We start from the raw sequence: 23,138 nt of genomic DNA on the forward strand, positions 1-23,138 counted from the left end.
GGTCTAACTGGGACCTAAGAAGTAATGAAAAGGACAGTCATAGAGACAGATAATATAATTTTAAGTTGTGTGATCATTGATCAAACCTGGAGACTCTCCCTTATGTCACAAGGCCAAAAGGAGTTGGGAGAAAGACAGAGTAAATAATTCCTTTTCATTCTCTTTGGATACAACTCTAACTGGGTAAAATATAAATCAATGCGAGTCAACTTAAGACCTTTTCTCGAAGTAATTTAAGCCCCTATTCTTTGCAGTTTTATCAGCAGTTGTGGAAATTCAAGTTTTCAGTCTTGAAGATTAGAAACAGAATGAGATTGAAGGTCAGCCCAACTGGAATTAATACCATTTTTGGTGTGAAAAGGTGATTGGATAAAGCATTGTATGTCTTTAAGCCAGATTCTTCATCAAAAGTGAGGCTAAAGACAGCAGCTTTCTCCACCTTATAAAGACATTGTGAAGACACTTGCAAACAATATATGTAAAAATTACCTTTTAAAAAATTTGCAAAAAATTACAGAAATGTAAAATATGGTACGGGGTGAGATTATAATCTTCTATTCCAAGTCTAATAAGGTGTTTCTTCTTCAGCTGCAGATGTAGGTGTGAACTTTGTGACTTTTCATTAGGAGGAAAGGAAATACTAAATTTCTCTGTGAAGAAAAATGAAGCTCACAGTTGAGTGATTTAAGGAAACATGTTAATCACGTCTAATTTCCTACTGCTTTACTGCAGTGCTGCACTGATGGTTATCTCTGAAAAATTTCAGGATATTGAGCAAATTGATCCTCCTGACACCTTCAGGGCATCCAAGGGGTAACACACAAAGCTGGGGGAGGCTTCAGATAGAGAAGCAGCTGGCCATAAAAATAGCACACTGAAACAAAGTTGCAATGTTGTGACCGGAGGATGTGAAGTCCTCTAAGCTCTAAGATAACCATTCCTCACTTAAAGAAATAAGAGGATGTTGTGTGTGTTTGCTACAGGGGAAGGTGATTCTACCTACTAAAGGCATTCCATGGAAGAGTTGGAAGGTGTGATCAGAGAGATGAAGAGAGAAATTGTGTGCTGGTACCTGGCTAGACAGGTGGGGCCCTCCTAGCAAACACAAACAACATGCCAAAGCAAAAAAAAAAAAAAAAAAAGAAAAAGAAAAAAAAAGAGAGAGAGAGAGAGAGGATCAGGCCAATTTTTTTTCACATCACTACCTTCTGGGCATACTGAAACTATCTGTAGTCTGCTTGGCTTGGATTCTTTCACTCAACAATCATGGATTTGTGATTGCAAGGTACTGGGCTGGTCTATCATTCCCAAATTATATTGATGTCTTGGGGAATGTCAGCTGTGCTGGTGGTAGAAATCAAAGAGCAAATACTTAGATAGGGCTTACCAGCAGTCACTGTGCTAGAAATAATAGTGAATACTTACATGGTGCTTACCAGCAGGCATTCTACCAAAAATGTTATGAATTTGTTTATTCCTCACTGTAATACTATGAAGAACATTCTAGTAATACCTCACTTTACAAATATAGAAACTGAGGCCTAGTGAGGTCAAGTAATTTGCCCAAGGCCACATATCTAATGCAGTCAAACCACGAGCTCGAGCGGCCCAGCTCCAGAGTTTAAGTGATAGCTTTAGCTTTAACTCTACTAAGAAGGGTTCAGCTCTGGCAGTTTGAATAAGATGATTTCTTAGTAATTACTGAGGTTGCCAACAAAGATTGCGTTTGAATATCACTGATGGGAAAATCAAAGGTGACTATAACAATATAACACAATCTATTCCTCTTTTTTGAATGTCTGTTACATTTAGTAAAAGTAAAGGAGTTCATTATACTTCTGCTATTTCAAGCAAATTTTCCTTCTCCACTAGATTATAAGAAAGTGGAGAAGAGTGACTATTTTAAACTTCCAGTATATATACATCTATCTATCTATCTATCTATCTATCTATCTATCTATCTATCTATCTATCTATCTATCTGTATATATATACATATATCTATCTATCTATATAGATAGATAGATATAGTTCATTTGTCCATTTATACTTCCTGTGTACATAGTGCAGGGGACATGGGGGACACCCATAAACAACACTGATTAATTCAGTCACATTTTTTCCTTTTCTTTTGATACATTTCCTTTGGCCTCTTCACTCTGAGAGTATTTACAGGATGTAAAAATGTACATATCTTCTGCACACTTTATTTACTTCTTTGAGCAACATTCTCCTCCAACCAAAGGGAGACTGCCCCTGCTGTCTTTAGGAACTGCACTACCCAGAAGAGAAGGAGCTAAGGAGCAACTCTGGGATGATGGAAGTAGGAAGTCCGGACAAGCCATGATGGCATATGTTTCTTATATATGGGAATCCAATACTGAAAGAAAAATGCCACCACCACCCTGCCAATAGCACGCCACAAGACTGCTGTTGATGGCTGTCAGGACTACTGCCTGAGCTATGTGGGGTCTCCCTTTACCTGAATCATTAATATAGTTGGCATGGCTCGTGGAAGCCTAACTACTCCAGATGTTAATTCCAAATATGGAAAAGAGTAAATTCACATGGGATCTGGCATTAAAATGACTCCTTAAACTTCTGTTTTTGCTCCAGGCACACTATGTCTATGCTCAAATTTATGTGAACTGGAAAAAAAAAAAAGTCACACATAACACGGACAAGTTTGAAGGGATTCTGTTTAATAAGCTAGGAGAAATTCCTCTTGATTCCCTAGGTTTTATAAAGTAAAGAGAAGGGGTTTTTCATGAATGAAATAAATGAATTATAAAAAGTTGAAGATTAAAATAGAACGTATGTTCTCCCTTCTGGGCCTTTTTTCTCCTTATTAGTGGGGATAAAAACAAGTAAGTTTTTCATTTCTTACTTTAATAATTCTACCCGTAGCCATAGAGTATTGGTTGATGAAAAACCAAGGAAGTATGGAAAGTTCAGCTTAAAATTTTAAAAGTAATCTTGTTTTAATAAATGGCAAAATAGGATACAATAGGGAGATGGAATGCAAATTCCTGTAAAGAACTTTTAATTTCTCATTTTAAGATCACTGATTCACTTATTAAACAGACGTGTTTGTGCTAGACACTGAAAATACAGCAATGGATTTCACTTGTTTTCAGCACATATCCCAAAGTACTAAATAAATGTTAACCAAAGGAGAGTTAAGTTGAGGAGTAGAAGCACTAGAAATACAGTTTTCTCCCTGTCTGGGGTGATACTTTATATTCCTTATAACTTCCATTTGTGGAAGTCATTTGATTCAGTTGAAGATATGCTAGACTCAGCAATATTTTATGGGAGAGAAAAACACCAGGCTGCCGTTTTGAGGGCTCATTTACTACTTCAACACAAACATGGTCAAAGGGGGATGACCCACCCTGCATGGAGGCCTTAGTATGAGAACAGAGCAGTAATGTTCAATCCTCAAGACTTCAAAATAAACCAAACTGAACCAGAACATCCTCAAGACTTCAAAATAAACCAAAATGAACCAGGACTCTCTTAGGCATATCCAACAAACCATATGCAAGCCAGCACTCTCCAGTAGGGCAGAGATGTGTAACCTTTACATATGCTAAATGTAAAGGGAACTGCAATAATATGATCACTTTGGTGATTGGGACGAGATTTATATTTCACTGCTGAAGATACACTGGATCTAGAGAACTCGTCAATGGATTATTAGGGAGAGTGGAGTGCTGTGGAAATATTTAGTTAACACTTAAAAACTAAATCTTAATTAAAAGCACTTGTGATGAGCCTTAATATTGTTATTTTTCTTGGATTAATTCTTTATTGCAGTTCTAAACAAGTAGCCCAAGTAAGTATTGTAAATACGTATCTGGACCAAACACCCAAATCTCATGCACATACTGTATGTTAAAACTTATTTTCATTGTGTCCATTCATCCAGTCTTAGGAAAAAAAGAAAGAGGATGAATACAGCATGATGTCTCTTCTTCCCTTGACCTGATCACTCCAGAAACAGATCAAACAAAGGTGTAATGTGGACGCCCTTCTCTTCTCATCACAAGCACTGATTGGCTATTTCTTAAGAAGTTTACATTAATTTCATCTTGATTATCGTAGTCATGATAAGTTTTTGTTCATGTTTTGTATGCATAGAAATGGGAGACTTGGGGTTCTAGTCCTGAGAAATTTAACTCCAACAGCAGAAAGAAGGCAAATATACAGATGACGTTCCTGAATAGTTCCCCCAAATACTTTTATTTAAATGTCTTATTCATTCATTCTTTCAGAATGACTGCAAATATTAGAGCGAGTAAGCAAGATGGTTTGGTCCTTCCACTCCTAACTGTAAAATATGTCTTCAGCAATCTTTCAATAAGGGAAAAGATATCAGAGAGCAAGGTAAGTAACCTATGGCCCGCAGGCCAAATTCAGGTCACAACTTGTTTATTAAAAGTTTAATTGGAACACAGCCACACCCATTTTCTCATATATTGAATGACTGCTTTCACACTAAAATAGAATTGAATATTTGCAACGGAGACCCTCTGGCTTGCAAAACCTAAAATATTTACTTATCTGGACATTTACAGAAAAAGTTTATAAACTTCTGTACATAGAAAAAGAAAGAGAGAGCATTCCAGTCAAGAGCATAACCCTAATCAAACATGAAAGCATGCAGATAATGAAAGAACAATTTGTAAATGGTTTGAGGTTAATTCCTATGACTGTTGATTTGAGTAATAATTGGTATCTGGAATAGACTTCGGAGAAGGAAAATAAAGCTCAAATGATTTTTGAATTCTGGATAGAAATGGTTAGAGAATGTAGAAGCTGAGAGGTAATCGCGAATTTAAAACGGAACTTACTTCAGTAATACAAGTAACCGTTATCATCTAGTATTTATTTTTATTGTTACCACCTATAGATAATAGATTAATCTGGAAATTCTGTTTTATTTTTGGTATTTTCAATTTCAGGTGTCAGTGGTATTATAAGATGGAAGGATAATTTAGACATGGAAAGTAGTGTTCCATGGATATAAGAGGGACTCTAGTCCAGGTGCAGCTTATTATCAAAAGAAAGAAGCTATTTTTTCATTCGTTCCTAGTTTGCTGAATGTTTACCAATAATGAATGAGGATTGAATTTTATCAAATGTTTTTCCTGTGTCTATTGAAATGATTATATGATTTTCTCCTTATTCTATTAATATGGTGTTATACTGATTCATTTCCCAATGTGAAATCAATATTGCTTTCCTGGGATAGGCTCTACTTGTTTGTGCTGTATTATGCTTTTTATATGTTACTAGACATGAGTATATAATATGTTTAAAGAATTTTTGAACCTATATTCATAAGATATTGCTCTGCAGTTTTTATATTCTTGTAATGTCTCTGTATAGATAACAAGTTGGTAAGCATACCTTTCTCTTCTTTTCTGAAAGAGTTGGTGTGGGATTGTTTTTATTTCTTCCTTAGATAATTGGTAGAATTTACCAGTAATCTTCCCACCAGGTATGTCCATGGGAAGATTTTGAATGACAAATTCAGGGTTTTTTTTACTGGGATCTTTCTTCTTGGTTTTGTTCATTTGTATCGGTCATTTTTTTCATTTCATCCATGTGGGTGAAGCATTACCTGATTGTTTGGTTCCTAAAAAATGCCATGTTATGTGAATCTGTGTTATAAAACAAAGAACTAGTACAAAAAAGGGGGTTAGTTTCCAAAAATTAAAAAGAAAATACTATTATATTTTTAGAATTAAGAGAAATATCTTTATTAAAGCAATTTTCACCAAAAGTATAACATATTATTAATATGTATTAAATAATATTTTCTTTGCCATCACTACTAAGCACTATTAACCAAGGGCGTTTTCTTTTCAACAAGATATCTTCATCCTCTGAACTTTCTTCAGCATTATCTTGACTTCTATTCTGTACTTCTTGCAAAAAATCTGTTATTTTAGATTATTTGCTTTTAGCTGAGAGATCTTTATATATTTTGTTATATGGTGCTAAGCACTTGTGAAGTTCTCTCTTAAACTTTGTGCTTCTTTCAGTGGAAGGATCTTCATTTAGGAAATGTAGCTCCAGCTGTTCGGCTAAGTCTAGACCTTCCTTTATGCTTTTTAGAGTAAAGTGTTTAACTTCTTTGTTTTCACCTGTGCTATCGTCCCCTGAATTATCTTGGCATATTCCAGACGTCATTTCCACCAAATTTGCTTCATCAGTTTCTTCTTCCATCAGTAATTCTCGGGTGTCTTCGATAGTCATATTGTCAAAACCTCCTAGAGACTTAGCAAGATCTACTATTGCATCTGTTGTGTTTTAAGCTGGCTTGATTAGATTTTCACTTTGAATTGACTCCAGCCAAATATTTTTCCAACAAGCACATAATGTCATCAGTTTAATTTCTTTGATGGATAAATTTATGAGATGAATACAATCCAAAATTGTAAAGAGTTTTCATGTCTCCATGATTTCTGTAAAGTCTATAGATTCAAGATAGAACAAATGGAGTAGTATTCCACATATGGAGTAGTATTCCATATATGTACTATCTCTTTATTCAGTCATCTATTGATGGGCACTTAGTTTGCTTCTATATCTTGGCTGTTGTAAATAACACTGCAATGAACATAGGAGTGCATACATCTTTTTGAATTAGGGTTTTGGATTTCTTCAGATAAATACCAGAAGTGGAATTGCTGGGTCATAAAGTAGTTATATTTTTAGTTTTTTAAGGAACCGCCATACTATTTTCCACAGTGGCTGCACCAATCTGCAATCCCACCAACAGTGCACGAGGGTTCCCTTCTTCACCCCATCCTCGCCAACACTTGTTTGTTGATTTATTGACGACAGCCATTCTGACAGGTGTGAGGTGTGAGGTGATATTTCATTGTGGTTTTAATTTATATTTCACTGATGATTAGTGACGCTGAGCATCTTTTCATGTCTATTGGGTATCTGTATGTCTTCTTTGGACAATGTCTATCGGGTCCTATGCCCATTTTTTAATTGGATTGTTTGGTTTTTTTGGTGTTGAGTTGTATGAGTTATTTATAAATTTTGTATATTAATCCTAGTAATTGTATCACTGGTGAATTTCTTCTCCCATTCAGAAGGTTGTCTTTTTGTTTTATTGATGGTTTCCTTTGCTGTGCAAAAACTTTTTAGTTTGATGTAATTCTACTTGTTTATTTTTTCTTTTGTTTCCCTTGCTATTATTAAGAGCACTGTCAGAAAGTTTACTGCCTATGTTTTCTTCTGGGAGTTTCACGGTTTTGGGTCTTACATTTAAGTCTTTAATCCATTTTGAGTTTATTCTTGTGTATGGTCCAAGAAGATGTCCAGTTTCATTTTTCTGCATGTATCTGTCCAGTTTTCTCAACACCATTTATTGAATAGACTGTCTTTATCTTATTGTATATTGCTATTTTGATTACTATAGCCTTGTAATATAATTTTATATCAGGTAGTGTGATACTTCCAGCTTTGTTCTTCTTTCTCAGGATTGCTGTGGCTATTTGGGGTCTTTTATAGTCCATATAAATTTTAGGATTATTTGTTCCAGTTCTGTGAAAAATGGTTAATTTCTAATTCATTCCAATTTTGTCAAAGAATATATTATGTATTTTTTTCCGTCTTCTCAATTTATTAAGACTTATTTTATGGACCAGCATATAGTCTATCTCGGACAATCTTTAGTGTGCAATTGAAAGGGAAGTACATATATCCTGCAGTTATTGGATGGAATATTCTATAAATGTCAGTTATATCAAGTCACTTGATAATGTTGTCAAGTCATCAGTATTTTTTTTGCTGATTTTCTGTCTATGTCTATCAATTACTGATAAAGTATTGAAATCTCCAACTATAATTGGAATCTTGTCTATTTCCCATTTTGTTTTGTAAGTTTGCTTTATATATTTTGAAGCTTTATTATTAGATACATATATTTTTTCTGACGAATGTACTCTTTTATCATTATAAAACATGCCTGTTTATCTTTAGTTATATTCCTTATTCTGAAATCTACTTTGTCTGATATTAATATAACCATCCCAGTTATCTTTTGATTAGTGCTTGCATGGTGTATATTATCCACTTTTTTTACTATTAATCTGCTTTTAAAAATATTTAACATAGTTTATTGTGGACAGTATATCATTGGATCTTGCTTTTTTATCATCTGACAATCTGTGCCTTTTAATTAGTGTGTAGACTATTTGAATTTAATGTAATTATTTATACATTTGGTTTTAAATCTACCATATTTTGTTTTTTTTGTAATTGTTTCATTTGTTCTTTATTTTTATCTGTTCTTTTTACACATTAATTGAATATTTGAAATTGAATATGAATTTTGTTTCTACTATTGGCTTATTATCTATACTACATTGTTAAATACATTATACAGTTAACCATTGAACAATATGGGGGTTGGAGCACCAACTACCTGTACAGTTGAAAATCCACATAACTACATTGGCCCTTAGTGTACATGATTCCCAACCACAGAGTTGACCATTGAACAGCACAGATTGAACTGCATGGCTCAACTGAAAAAATTCTGGGTATAAGTGGATCTGTGCAGCTCATATCTGTTGTGGTTCAAGGGTTAATTGTATTTTCTTTAAATAATTAATTATCTTTTAAAGAAATTTATAAGTTAGAAAAAGTGTCCTTTATTAGTTTATTTTGTATTTCTGGCACTCTTTCTTCCTTTGTGTATTTTACTTTTCATTTTGTATTGTTTTCTAATTGCCGGATGAAATTCCTTTAACATGTCTTGTAACATGTCTGGTGATAATGAATTTTCTCTTTTTTTTTTTTTTTTTTTATGATTTGTCTTAATTTTAAAGAATATATTTGCTAGATGTAGAATTCTAGGGTGATTTTTTTTGTCTCTCAATCTTTTAAAAGTGTTTTCACTGTTTTCCGGCCTCTACTTTTCTGATTAGGAGCTCATGGTCATTTGAATCGTTTGTCCCATGCTCCCATGTAATGTGTTGTTTTACTCTGGTTGCTTTCAAGACTTTACATTTATCTTTCGCTTTCAACAGTTTGACTATGATCTGCCTCGATGTGGTTTTCTTTATATTTATCCACATGAATTTTACTTGTCTTTTTGAATTTGTAAATTTATGTCTTTACCAAATTTGGGAACATTTGGCCATTTTTTTCCCGTATTGTTTCTCTCCCATTCTTTCTCTCCTGTTCTACTGGGATGACCATAATATATATATCATGACCTCTTAATATTGTCAAACAGGTCCCTTAGATGTGTGTGTGTGTGTGTTTAATTTTTTCTTCCTGTTCTTCAGATAGTAATTACTCAATTCATTTTAAAATTACCTGATGTTTTTCCTTGCTAATCTCCATTCTACTGTTAAACCAATAAATTGCACTTTTAAATTTCAGGTATTTTGTATTTTATTTCTAGAATTTTCTTTGAGCTCTGCCTTATAACTTCTGTTTCTTTGCTAAAATTTCTTTTTTTCATGCATCACAAGCATTTTTTCTATTTCTTTAGCATAGTTATAATAGCTTCTCTACAGTACTTGTCTGATAATTCCACCTTGAAATCTGTCTATGTTGATTTTCTATTCCCTTAAGAATTAGTTATATTTTTCTGTTATTACATATGTCAAGTAATTTTGGACTGGATGTTTCGTATTATTGGTGTTACATTGTAGAGATTCTGGATTCTGCTTTATTAGTCCCAAATCTATTTGTTTTTGCAGGCAATTACCTTGGTTGGACTCAGATTGCAAATTATGCCTTTTGGATAACAGTTCAGCCTTCAGTCCAATTCTTTGATTCTTAGCTGAGTGGCTTAAAGTCGTCTCTGATGCTTGGTTTTTGGGCTTGTTCCCTCACTTGCCAGCAGCTATTCTCTGACTTTTTAGGCCTGAATGACAGTGTGCTTTCTATTGAGTTTTAGCCACTTCACATGGTGCCAAGTGTAGCTTGATCTCAAGCTAAAAATTATAAAATACTTATCTTCTAAGTTCCAGAATCTGCCTGCTTTTTTGTACCATTCATTTTTTTCAGGAAATTTCTTTTACATTTTGTCCAGAGTATGTGGTAATTATCTGCAAGAAAGTCAGTCTAGTAAGAACGTATTTGTCTTTGCCAGAAGTAGAACTACTTCTATGCATGTCAGGCCTAGTACTCAGTGAAGACCCAATGGGACTCCTACACAGACCTCTTTGTAGTCATATTGCCTATTTTCAGGAACGTTGTCCCAAAATTTCCACCTGCCTCAGCCTCCCCAGATTTGATCTCCATCTCCTCATCTCAGTGAGGCCAACTGAACTATCTCTGCATCCGCTCTCTGTATTTATATTTTGGTAATTGGCAGAACGCCAGTATAAGTGTCGAGCTCACCCGAGGTTCCCCCCTTCTCTTAGAAATCCCAGTCCTACATTTCCTGTTTTCCTATGTCTGAAAACAGTTGTTTTATATATTTTTCTCATTGTGTGCAGCAGGAGGTTAAACTCAATTTTTGTTATTTTATCATGGCTAGAAGAAGTTGTGTAGATTTATCTTTTAAATAATATTTGAGGAATACAATGTAGTTATACACATTGATACTTATTTAAAAGTACTGTTTCCAATTTTAAAAAGAAATTCTTATTACAGAATATTTGGAAAATATAGAAAAGAAGAAAATAAAATCATTTTAAAACCTAACCAGCGATACACAGTTGGTGTTAACAGGTTTAATATTTCCTTGGAGTTCTTGCAGTTTTTATCTAGACTTTTTAACATTATAAATATGTGTGTATGTGTGTAGATATCTTATCATATAAACATAAATATGTATACTTATATAGTATAATGTGTAGAATTTATACACAATTTTAAACAGTTAATAAAAGATCATTTACAGATTATAGATAGAAGATAATAGATCCAGAGTATGGTGACACTAATATTTGTCCCTGAGTGATATATTTGTCTCTCTTAATTAAGCAAAATTATTTGAACCATTTAGTAAGAGTTTTGACCATGCAAAAAATATTTACTCAAGATACTTCTCAAGGTTTTGCTCTGTGTGGCTCTATTTTATGGAGATGGGTGAGGAACGTTTCTATTGGCAGGGTCTCCCCAGGCAAATGGTTTTTTGTAAGTTCTAAATAAAAATAGCAAAAATATTGTATTATATTATTACAAAAAATAACGAGATTTCAGCTCAACAAATCTGGGATAAACTATTTGGTTGTAGACCCAGTACCTAGACCTGACAAAGTAGTGGAATGGAAAGAAATTATTAGGAGACAGTACTGCAATGTTGAGCCTTACTTTTGGGCTGCAGAATTTATTCAGCAACACATTAGCCAACTGGAATAGCTTGGAGTTCAAAGTATATTACGGGAGAGCTTTTTATGTTTTTCCTCCAATTGCTGATTTATCTTCTGCCTTTTAAATTTTATTCCTTCCTATTTTTGGTACTTTATTTTAATTTTTTTCTCCCTTCTTTTATTTCCTTTTCTCCTTCTTTTTCTACTATCCTTCTCATCTCATTTAGTCATTTCAGATTTTTCTCTTATGACTTTCTGCATCTGCTCAAAAGAAACAAGTGTTCTTATATATTTTTTCTTTAATTAAAGTTCATTGGGATGACCACCAAAGTGTCCTTCGATAGATGATTGGATAAAGAAGATGTGGTATATGTACACAATGGAATACTACTCTGCAATAAGAAAATATGAAATAGTACCATTTGTGACAACATGGATAGATTTTAAGAATATTATGCTAAGCAAAATAAGCAGAAAGAAAAAGTTAAGAACCATATGATTTCACTGATATGTGTTCTTATATTTTAAGGAGAAAAAATGTTATAAAATTTTCATTTTTCTGTTGTGTGCTGTTTTCAGAGGTTTATTTTTCTCTTTGGTATCTAGGGAAATTTGTCCTTTCGCTTGTGTTTTTCCATGAATCCCATGTTGTTATCTTTCTGTTAACTTTTCAGTATATGCAGATCTAGTGTTTGCCAACTTACCAACTGGTAAGTGAATTACCTTTGGCTCTTCATTTTCTCTACTTAGATATCGGTTGAACTCCTTTGTCAGATCGACAAAGACAGGTGATAATTATAAATCATGGTCCAATTTCCAGCATCTTTCAGTTTTGCTGGACTGATTTAGGATTTTTTAAAAAATGTATAATGTATAGTTAAGTGGATACAATGCATACAAAAGAAAAATTTCCCAGTTTTCATTACTATAAAGGCTCTTCTCAATGGGGTTAAGATGACAATGTAGTTTTCAAAATATAGTCATGAGCTAATCCACATCAGAATGCAGAGCCTTGGGCCTACTCCCAGACCCCCTGCATCACAATCTCTAATGTGGGGAGATAGAGGCCTGGAAACCTACACTTTTCATAAATTCCCCAAGTGAGTCCTGTGTGCACTAAGAACATCTGCCATGATGCTTTCTTTACTTGTGGGACTCCACTACCTGGAGTGCAACTCAGTACAGCTTGCCCATCCCTACTTCTGACTCAGTGTGGCCTATCAATAGGTGAGATGTAGACTGATGCCTACAGGTCTAAAGAGGCCACAGGCCACATTTGGCCATCATGAAAATCCAGCATCGCAATAGAAGATAGAGGCTGAAAAGTTCTCTGTCTGGTAAAATCTCTGTTACTTTCCTACACCAATGAACAGACTGTAGGGAGGGCAAATGAATTATTTAATTACTTTCTGGTGAATAGATTTGCTTTTTTTTAGTTCCATTGCATAATCAGCCATAGGTTCTAATTTTTTCTTCAATTCCTTTTGTCTGAAAATTAGAAGAAATTCTGCCCAGCATTTACCTTATTAGGTGTCTGCATACTCAATTTTCACAGAATGTTGGAAGTGGTTATGTAAGGGTTTACTGGCTAGATGCCATTTTTAATCAAATTCTGATAGGTATATTAAAAACATTTGCTTATTGTTGAGTAGGGTTGTAATCAATTCACTTATATCTCTTACAGTTTTGTTTATATTAAAGATCTTTTTTGCAATACAGAAAATACAAAAAATGAGTAATATTCATTAATTGAAACTGACATTTGTTAACATTCTGCCATATTTAATCAATTTTGTGTAAAGTAAATAAAAAAGATGAAGATGAAGTTACTTTTACTATCCATATGCATTTTCATGCTCCCCCACTTTCACCATACACAACCAATATCGTACTTTTAGTGGAGATTGCAGTAATACATTTAAAAATATTTTATACATCCACATAATACATATATACAAGAACAATATATAGTAATGTTTTATGTAATTTTTATTGACATGATTTATTATGTGCTCTATATTCTTCCAGTTGCATTTTTCCCCTCAAATTTATGGTTTACTATTCAGCCATGTTGATATATTGATATCTGTTTAATTTCTCTAACCTGCTTTATAATATTCTTTCCTTTGTATATGCTCAACTTGATAGCTTCCAATTCTTAAGACATTACAACAATACTATAATTGTTTATGTTTCCTTGTGTATATGTGTTAGAATCTTTTTAGGCTATATACTTAGAAGTGGAATTTTGGGGATAATAGAGTATTCACGTTTAATACTATAAGGTGTTATCAAGTTTTTTTTTCATATTTTGAACCACATTTTACAACTATCATTAGGACATGAAATTTCCTGTTCTTCTAAATCTTTACCAACAGTTGATAAGATCAGATATTTAATTTTTGCCAATATGTGCAAAGAAATGCCTTACCTGAAATAATTTAACCTCTACATGCATGTTTAGTACATTCATGTATCCCAAGCATCTAAAATAGTGCCTGGCTCAGAATAAAGGCTCAATAAATATTTTGTGGAATGTTTGCTAATAAGATTGAGCATCTTCTCATATATTTACTTGCCATTAAAATTTAATTTTCTGTGTATTTCTGGTTTATTTCTTTTGCCCATTTTTTGTATTGGATTGTGTGTCTTTTTCTTATTGATTTGTGGAGACTCTTTATATATTCCAAATACAAATCTCTTGCTCTGTATTTTGCAAATATCTTTATCCTATTGTCCCTTACTTTTTTTATTTAATAAATTTTATTTTTAGAATAGTTTTAGGTTTATAGAAAAGTGAATGGAAAGTACAGTGAGTTGGCATATACTCCTTTATCACCCCCTCACCATTGTCTCTATCATTCACATCTTGCATTAATGTGGTACAATTGTTTTGATTGATGAGCCAATAGAGACAAATACATTATTAGCTAAAGTCCATAGTTTACATTAGAGTTCACTTTTTGTATTGTATGTTCTATGTGTTTTGACTAATGTATAATGACATGTATCTACCATGACAGTATCATACAGAACAGTTTTACTACCCTAAAAATCTGTGCTCCACACATTCATTCCTCCATATCTCCCCCTGAACCCCTGGCAACCACTGACCTTCTTACTGTCGCCATAGTTTTTGCTTTCCCCAGAAAGTCATATAGTTAGAATCAAACAGTATATAGCTTTTTCAGATTCACTTCTTTCACTTGGCAATATACATTTAAGTTTCCTCAATGTCTCTTTGTGGCCTGCTAGCTGATTTCTTTTATTACTGAATGTTATTCCAATGTATAGATGTACCACAGTTTGTTTATCCATTCATCTATTGGCAATTATGAATAAAATATACATGTGCTGGTATTATGGAAACATAAATTTTGAACTCATTTGGGTAAATACCAAGGAGTGCAATTGTTGGATCTTTAGGTAGGAATATGTTCAGTTTTGTAAGAAGCTATAACTATCTTCCAAAATTATACTACCATTCCTTGTCTTTTAATTTTATCATGCAGAAGTTTTAAAATTTAATTTAATCAAATATATCATTTGCATGATTAATAATTTATGCTTTTTAAAAAATATCTACTATAAAATCATAAAAATATTCTGTGAAACATCTGTGACTCATAGTTTTAAATTTAATGTATGTTAATTTCTTGAACCTGGTATTCTCAGTTTTCTACATTCTGCACCCCAGTCTAATTCTCTCTCTAATCTTCAACATAAACCTTCTACTCAGCCCACATCAATCTTTCTGTTGACTCCAAAATGAGTCGTGAACAGTCCCACCTCTCTGCTTTTGATCTTCCTTAAGAACTGGAGGTGGGGGGTGGGAGTTGAGGGTAAAGGGGATCAAATATATGGTGATGGAAGGAGAACTGACTCTGGGTGGTGAACACACAATGGGATTTATAGATGATGTAATACAGAATTGTACACCTGAAATCTATGTAATTTTACTAACAATTGTCACCCCAATAAATTTTAAAAAAAGAACTAATCTTTGTCTATGTTTAAGTTCTACTCTTTTAAACTCAAACCAAGTTCAACTTCCCATTATGACCTCTTCTGAACCTCCCTTCATTTGCTCTTAAAAGCCTTTTCATATTTCTCAGACCGAGGATACAATATTAATATCTTGATCAATAATTTGAATATCTCATCACCAGTCTAAATATCAGAAAGGACCAGTCATGGAGAAAAATATAGCATCTTAGGGATTTTCTAGATGGAATTTTATTATTTATTTATATATTATAGGAAGTCTTGATTTTTTTACACCTCTGCTAATTTATTCCTCCATTGTAAGTTATGTGGTAGTCTAACTATATTGGAAAAGCAAAGTCCACATTTTATTTCTTATTAAAATATCATGCTTGGTTTAGACATTTATAAGATGAAATAATATCTGTGGTTAAAGAATACCTTCCATCTAATATCCATCATTACACAGTGTGCAGTGGATAGATTCAAATATTACTGTATATTATTCTTTCCTATACCAGTGGTATTTCACACACAGTATGAGAAGCTACAGCCTAGATGAGCTACAATAGAGCAACATCTAGCATTCCTGTTCTAGAGATACTTATATTCTTGGCTTGGTTGGGGGTTACTACATCCAGTTTAGATCTGATCTGTTCACATATCCCAACAAATTTCCTAGTCAAGTTCCATTCCTCAGATTTTCCCTACCACAGTATCCCCTGACTCTGCATTCTACATGAAAGATTGAAGAGATGCAGAGCCATACTATCCATTAAGTATTCACTTGATTGGAGAAAAAGTATGCTTCATATTCAAGTGATTGTCCTAGTAATAGGCTTTCCTACAGGAATGCATCATTATACAAATTTTACAAACATTTATCAAAACCATCCTGTCGTCTCTAAAACAAAACGGTAGGGGGTTCCCTCCACACCCAACAGAATGTCATGGGCCTGGATAAACTCTGAAGTCTTCCCATTAAAGAAAAGGACACATTTTATGAGATGATAAGGAATTTGGATGAAAGCATAAAATAGGACAAAGGATGGCATGAGTGACACCATTGACCAAGGTCAAGGAATTTGAAATACTACAGAGCAGATTCTACCTTCTCAAAGTTTTGCTATTATTCTATTGTTTTCCTCTTGAAAAATACATGTCTGATGATGATGATGATGATGGTGGTGGTGGTGTTGGTGGTGCTTTTTAAAGAAGAGATGTCATAAGGAATACAAACATTTCTTAATATTAAATAATGCTTCATACTGATAGAATTATTGCATCATTGACTTTTTTTGTCTACTTTCTCAAAGTTCTAACTTAAGTTATTGGAATTAAAAGAAAACAACAACCATAAACAGAATATCATGAAGTTAGGATCCAAAGTGGAGGATACAGAGAATGAAATTTGAATAAAATCAAAATTATCCTAAGTCTCTTAGGAAAGTGCACATTGGGGATCAACATAGCATCTCTCATGAGGTCCAATGAAGTTCATTTTTTTCTCCAACACTGGAACAGATCATTTATATTTGGCTCAAGCACCAGATAAGACAGTTGACTTATATTTGGGTTGTGTAAAAAATTGCATTTTAAAAATATAATTGTAGTTTTTATACAATCTAAGTCTAGTAAGGGTATATACTAAATCAGTATGGTTATGCATTTTTCCCCACAATTTTAACCTATTAAGTAGAGACACACTGTGAGAGATGCTCTGGAAATGAGAAAAACAGAGGAAATAACAGAGTTTAGATTCGCATATCATGCTCATGCTGTAACATATTGAGTTGAAGAATGGACCGAATTGATGAGTCTAGGTTTTGATTGTGTTTATTTCTCTTGCTGTTACTTTTTGTAGAATCTGGTTGAGACTGTATGGTAAATTTTCATAAGTTAAATACTTAAATATATAACTTTAAATACTTAAATATATATACCTATCTATAACCTACCTCTCCAACTTGTTAGCTTCCTCTCATGTCTTAAGCTTCAAAAATACCAAAATACTTTCTGTGGTTGCCCAAAATACCATGGCTTTTCTAGTCCTATGTACCTTTGTATGTGCTGTTTCCACTGCCTCATATTCTTAACACCCCAAGCCCACATGGAGAAATGCTATGCATCCTTTCAGAACAAGATCAAGTACTTGGTTCTTTCTTGATTCTCTGTTATCACTGCACTTAATACATATTTCAATTAATGCATTCGTGCCATATTTACTTTTATGTCTGTCTTTTTTATTAGATCATCTCTTTAAGGGAAATGTTTGTAATATCTGTCTTTGCATTCCCTGCATTAATAAGGATACATTAGCCACTCCAAATATGATCATTCAATGAATAAATAATTCATAGATATTCTCAGGATGTTAAGAAGCAAAAAATAATAATAATAAATAAAGGAGACTGATTCAGTGGGGGTAATCCAAGCTCAAATAGCTTTTTCTCTCAATTTATGCTCTATCCATCCCTTTACGTGTGCATATCCCGAATGCAAGCCTGGCTATATAGTCTCCATAGAATCTGATGTCTATAAAAGAAGAGAAATCATCACGTACTTTCCAGGAGCATTTCTTGGAGAGTTCTTGGTGCTTTTGCTGCAAATCTTGCACACAGTGTGGGTGTGCCAGTGGCCTGGCAGTCGTCTTTCCTATCAGTTTAAACCACACTGCTTAACTCACAATTCAATAAAAAAACTAATTTCCAACTCAAACTGGGATGTAAGACCAGTACCAGTAGGGAACCTAGAGTGGAAGTGAAGCTCTGCTCTCTCTTAAGCTCTCAGGAAGGTGAAGTAGACTCAAAGAACCTACTGCATTTTAGAGGCAGAATATTGATTGTATGGTGAAGAGAAGATGCTTTGCTACCCCTGCCCCACATCTTCTCACATTCCCCATCACGTTATAAGCTAGGAATTGTAAAGTTAATATGCTAGAGATGGCTTAATTTCTTCTTAGGCATTTCTATAAGCATTTTAAATTGCATGTACTTTTTAAATTTACTTGAATTAAAAAAAATACTGATAAAACAAGAGCAACACACAACTCATATTGAAAGAATCCATCCTAATTGTAGAATATCCTAGATGAGACTGGTTTCAGAAATTATATTGTTTAAAGCCTCTTTTGACATCTAAGGAAAAGCTACAGGTAAAGAGCTGCTTAGACGTTCTTCATGGTCACCCAGCCATGGTTTAACTCAACCACTTCCTTTGAGCATCAGATCAGTGTTCTCTTTTTTAAAAGGTGATGACATTTAGGGAGAAATTGAAACACATACCAATAATTTGGTATGATAGAAGATTATCAAATATAATTTGGGGTCATAAATTAGAAATGATACACATTCTCTTCAGACAGTATGTGTATAAATAAAGTTGATTGAAGTTATCAATGCTATTTGTGTGTAGCCAAAGGAAAATTACTATCAAATGTAGGGTATTGTAAGTTAAATGAATCCAGTTAAGATGTCTAGATCTTCAAATGGCTTAGTGCTTGGTATAATTTTTTAAATCCTTTATATTAACTTGTTAATTGTTGAGTAATACATAAAGAGAAATAGCCAACATTAAAAATTCGTGATAGTAATCTTCTCATGAAGATGTTAATTTTTCCCAAGAAATAACTATTCCTGCTAACACAAAAAAATTCTTCACATGTTTAAGTCATGTGGAATCTGTCTACCCTAGGATTTTAAAATCCTAGACTACATGGATGATTGTAATTTAAGGCCATAAGGTTTATTTCCTTGATTTATACTCTTGGAGAATTTTATCTTAAAATTGCCAACTGAGTCAGATATTAATTTGTGTCTTAGCAATTGCCTTATAGCCAGGGAATATGCTACTGATTCTTTTCCTAACAGCTGGATTCACCACATATTTTGTGTCTAAAAAAATTTATACAAAAATATTAAATTTATTAATTTCTTTTAGAACTGTGTAAACTAGACATCAGTTAAAATCATCAGTGGAAATTTCTTTTTATGCTGGACCAGTGTGAGAAAAAATTGAGGATCAGCAGTCTTTTGTACCCTTCCTCCTCATCTCAAACACCTCATGCCACCCCAAGATTTCTAGAAGCTTGAATTATAGAACCTTACCAGAGCCTAACTTCCTGTATTGATCCTCTTATCCCACATCGGAATATACTTCCCTATAATCTCTTCTACTTAAAGCTCTGATAGTATAATAAAAATTCTTGAATTAATGCATTATTTTCTCATGTAATTCTCATGTAAATATGCATATAACCAAATTTTCATGGAGATACAAGCTCTTAATGCAAAGTGGTAAATTTTCACTTAATCCAACGCGGCAGAAATTAACTCCTAAACAGTATAGTCAATGCCAATAATTTGTGATGGTCCGCAGGGGATGAAACATGTTTGAGGTATCAGTCACGCAAATCAGGCTGCATAGGGAAATACCTACCTGAGGCATGTCGTGGTATTAGTCGAGGTTGTCCAGAGAAGCAGAAGGAATAGAATATATATTTATAAAGAGATTTATTATAAGAAATAGGCCCATGTGATTATGGAAGTTAAGTCCAGAGATCTGCAGACAGAAAGCTAAAGACGTAGGAGAGCTCATGGTATATTTGTAGTATGAAAGCCTGCAGGCTGAAGTCCGAAGAAGAGATGCTTTTTCAGTTTGTGTCTGAAGGCAGGAAAAGACCTAAGTCCCAGCCCTGGAGTCAAGCAGTAGGAGTTCCCTCTTATCCTTCCTTTTTGTTCTATTTAGATCTTCAATTGTTTGGATGAGGTCTACCTATATTAGGGAGGACAATGTGCTTTACTCGGTCTACTGAGTCAGATATTAATTTCATCCAGAAACACCCTCACAGATACAACTAGAATAATGTTTGACCAAATGTCTGGGCACCTTGTGGCCAGTCACGTTGACACACAAAATTTACCACACATGGACAAAGGTTGACTTTTAATTTGCAAGAACTGGGAACAATGGGCAAAACTCATGAGAGGCAGGTTTGGGCTCATTATAGGAAGAAGTTTATAATAGTTGCAAGCACTTCAAAAAGAATGGACTGTTTTGTAAGTGAATGGGCTTACAGATCCTCCAGCTGAAGCTGATCTGTAATTGATGCTTCAGACAAGGTTCCTACTCTGAGTGAAGGTTGGACTGCATGCCTCCTCCCCCAGGTGTTTCTACTTCATCGAACTGTACTATGCTCGATATTTAGAGGGCCAGTCTTATTTTCATGTAAATTCAGCCAAATTTCTCGTCTCCATGTCACAGCCAGAGATATCTCTTCAAAATACTTATTTGATTGTAGGTATTTGTTAAGGAAGTTCTTCCAGAAGTTGATGAGGGTGTTAGGACGAGAAGTCAAGCTAAGTTTCAATCTCCGCCTGTCTCTAGGAGAGGATAGCACAGAAGTTACATCACAGAGCTGATCCCATAAGCCATGACCTACCCTGACAGCCAATATCTCCTAGGTGCACCCAGCTTTCTACCCCTGTGGACTGAGCATCCAAACACAGTCACCCAAGCACAGTTCCCTGAAGCAAGATGTGCGAGTAAGCCTTTGGGAGGCAGTACAGAGTAGCTGGGGAAGAGATGCACAGAAAACAATCAAACCCATAAAAGGATTCTAAGGGGTTCTAGGCAGAGAACCGACACTGTTCTCATGGTTTCTTTATGGCCCCAAATGTCAGTTGTGCTAAGGTTGAGAAACTCTGCAGATTATATGAATGGATCAATCAATGAAATAATCGACTGTTCAAAATCTTATTACAAAAAACAATTCCCATACAACATTTTACAGAAAAAAAATATTTCCTGATATATTAGGCAGGCTCTTTCTGCAAAGAATTCATTTGTTTATTCTTATAACAAGTTTCAGAGTCCCTGAGCTATAAGGTACTTCTATGTTGCTGAGTTTTTTGTTTGTTTGTTCAAACAATCTAACAGTTAAAAAAACCTTGGGAGGTGAGGAAATGAGCTTCCATTCAGTTCTATGTTTTTTTGGAGCAAAGCAATAAAAGATTGATGTCTTGCTAACTGTTTAACTACCAATATTGCCACCTGCTATCTTGAGGCAACAAGCAGCCTTGTTGGCACCCACGTGCTTGGTGAAAAAAATGGAGGAATGATGAATAGCCAGTCCCCAAAATCAAACAGGGCACACAGCAGTGGCTGGCACAAGATGAAGTACTTGCTAAGGAAATAGAATGGCGAGTTGAAGCTCCCATACCATTGATCAAACTTGTTTGTAGCCAACAATCAGTGTTTTGCTTTTGGCTGCTAGAATCTCACTACCCTTCCTGGTTCAAAAGGAAGCCAAAGACCCTTCATCTGTTTATACAGACCGTGTGTAACTACAAACACAACCATACAAAGTTGTTCTTTTGGAGCCCAGGCATCCATGTACTTCCCCTGTATATAAGCCAAAAAATGAATGCATTCACTGTTTTTATTGTCCTGTGGGATCTTGCTACAGATTTACCAGTGGTATGACTTAACCTATATTTTCAACCTGCATTTGGGAGAACGTTTAAAAGCAGCAGTTCCTATTATTGTTAACAGAAACTGGGATCTTTCTGACCCCATTCATGAATGTAGAAAGACCTCTCCACAGAACTCATCAATTTCACTTTACAAACTTAACTGAAACATTGATTAGCCCACGGAGTAAATAACTATACTTTGTAAGGTATACTTCAGTAGAAGTGGGAAAACTCAGCATTCAAAGTTGTTAAATAAAAGCAGGCTAATATCAGTAAGGGAGACTATGTCTCCATAAAAACTCCTCTGTGAAACTCTCAAAATTAAGCCTATTCAGAAGGGTTTGAGTCCACCTATTAATGTCGTTAAGCATTGCATCATTTTCACAGTGCTCTCTGGCCCTTCTAGATGATTGATCATTCCTGTGGCAAATCTGCACATTTACATACTTTTTTATTGTAGTTGTCATATTGTTTTATTATTATTATTATTATTTACTGAAATGTTTTTTAGATTTTTTAGACCTCTGAATACAGTGACTTCTGTCTTAGCTGCAATCCCTAGCACAGTACACATTTAAGTGCTCAATAAGCATGTATCAGATGAGTGATTAATGAAAGAAAACTATAAAGCAAAAGATTGGAGTAAGTTCATCCTTAAGCTCCTTTCCTGCCTGTTGCAGACAGAATTCTAAGGTGACTTCCAACGTCCCCTTGTATAATCTTCCCTTGAGTGTGGATGGAATGTATGAATATGAGCTATCACTCCTGTGATTATGGTACAATATAGGGCAAAAGGGGCTCCTGAAGGTGTAATTAAGATGATTAATTACATATTTAAATATTTGAGAATTTCATTTTAATTACTAAAAATTTTATAGATGTAGATATACTTAAGGTTACTGAACAGCTGATTTTGGGTTAATCAAAACAGAGATAATCTGGATGGACCTGACCTAATCATATGCGCCCTATAAATTTGAATCTGGAGGTCAGAGACAGAAGTCAGAGACTGGAAACAACCGAGACTTTCTCTTGCTGGCCTTGAATGAGCAATTGCCATGTTATAGAGAGGACTGTGTGTCAGGGAATGGGTGACATCCTCTAGAAGCTGAGAACAGCCTTCCTTGACATCAGTCAAGAACACAAGCACTTTCATCTTAAAATTGCAAGATGCTGAATTCTGCATTAGGGCTGGGAATTTGCATTTTGTTCACTGATATATGCTGGGGCCGGAACAGTCCCTGGCATGTAGTAGACTTTTCATAAATATTTGCCAAATGAATCAATGGTTTTTAAATTGGATTAAATTGCTTGCTATATCCAGTCATCCATGTCTTGACCACCGTAAATAAAGCTGCAATGAACATCGGAGAGC

At 34.4% G+C, this 23,138-nt stretch overlaps 1 long non-coding RNA gene across 7 annotated transcripts in view; it reads left to right on the forward strand.

Annotated features, from left to right (window-relative positions):
• LOC109460765 (uncharacterized) overlaps nucleotides 1-23,138 on the forward strand; it is a 317,813-nt gene that overhangs the window by 257,527 nt on the left and 37,148 nt on the right. For 6 of the 7 annotated variants that reach the window (XR_012496620.1, XR_012496616.1, XR_012496621.1 and 3 more), the window contains one exon: nucleotides 4,278-4,389. The exons of the other annotated variant lie outside the window; for it this stretch is intronic. This is a non-coding gene — a long non-coding RNA (uncharacterized LOC109460765). The remainder of the gene's footprint in view (nucleotides 1-4,277; nucleotides 4,390-23,138) is intronic. 7 annotated transcript variants of the gene reach the window in all.

Source organism: Rhinolophus sinicus, linkage group LG01, assembly GCF_036562045.2.
Source record: "Rhinolophus sinicus isolate RSC01 linkage group LG01, ASM3656204v1, whole genome shotgun sequence".
Lineage (NCBI taxonomy): Eukaryota > Metazoa > Chordata > Mammalia > Chiroptera > Rhinolophidae > Rhinolophus > Rhinolophus sinicus.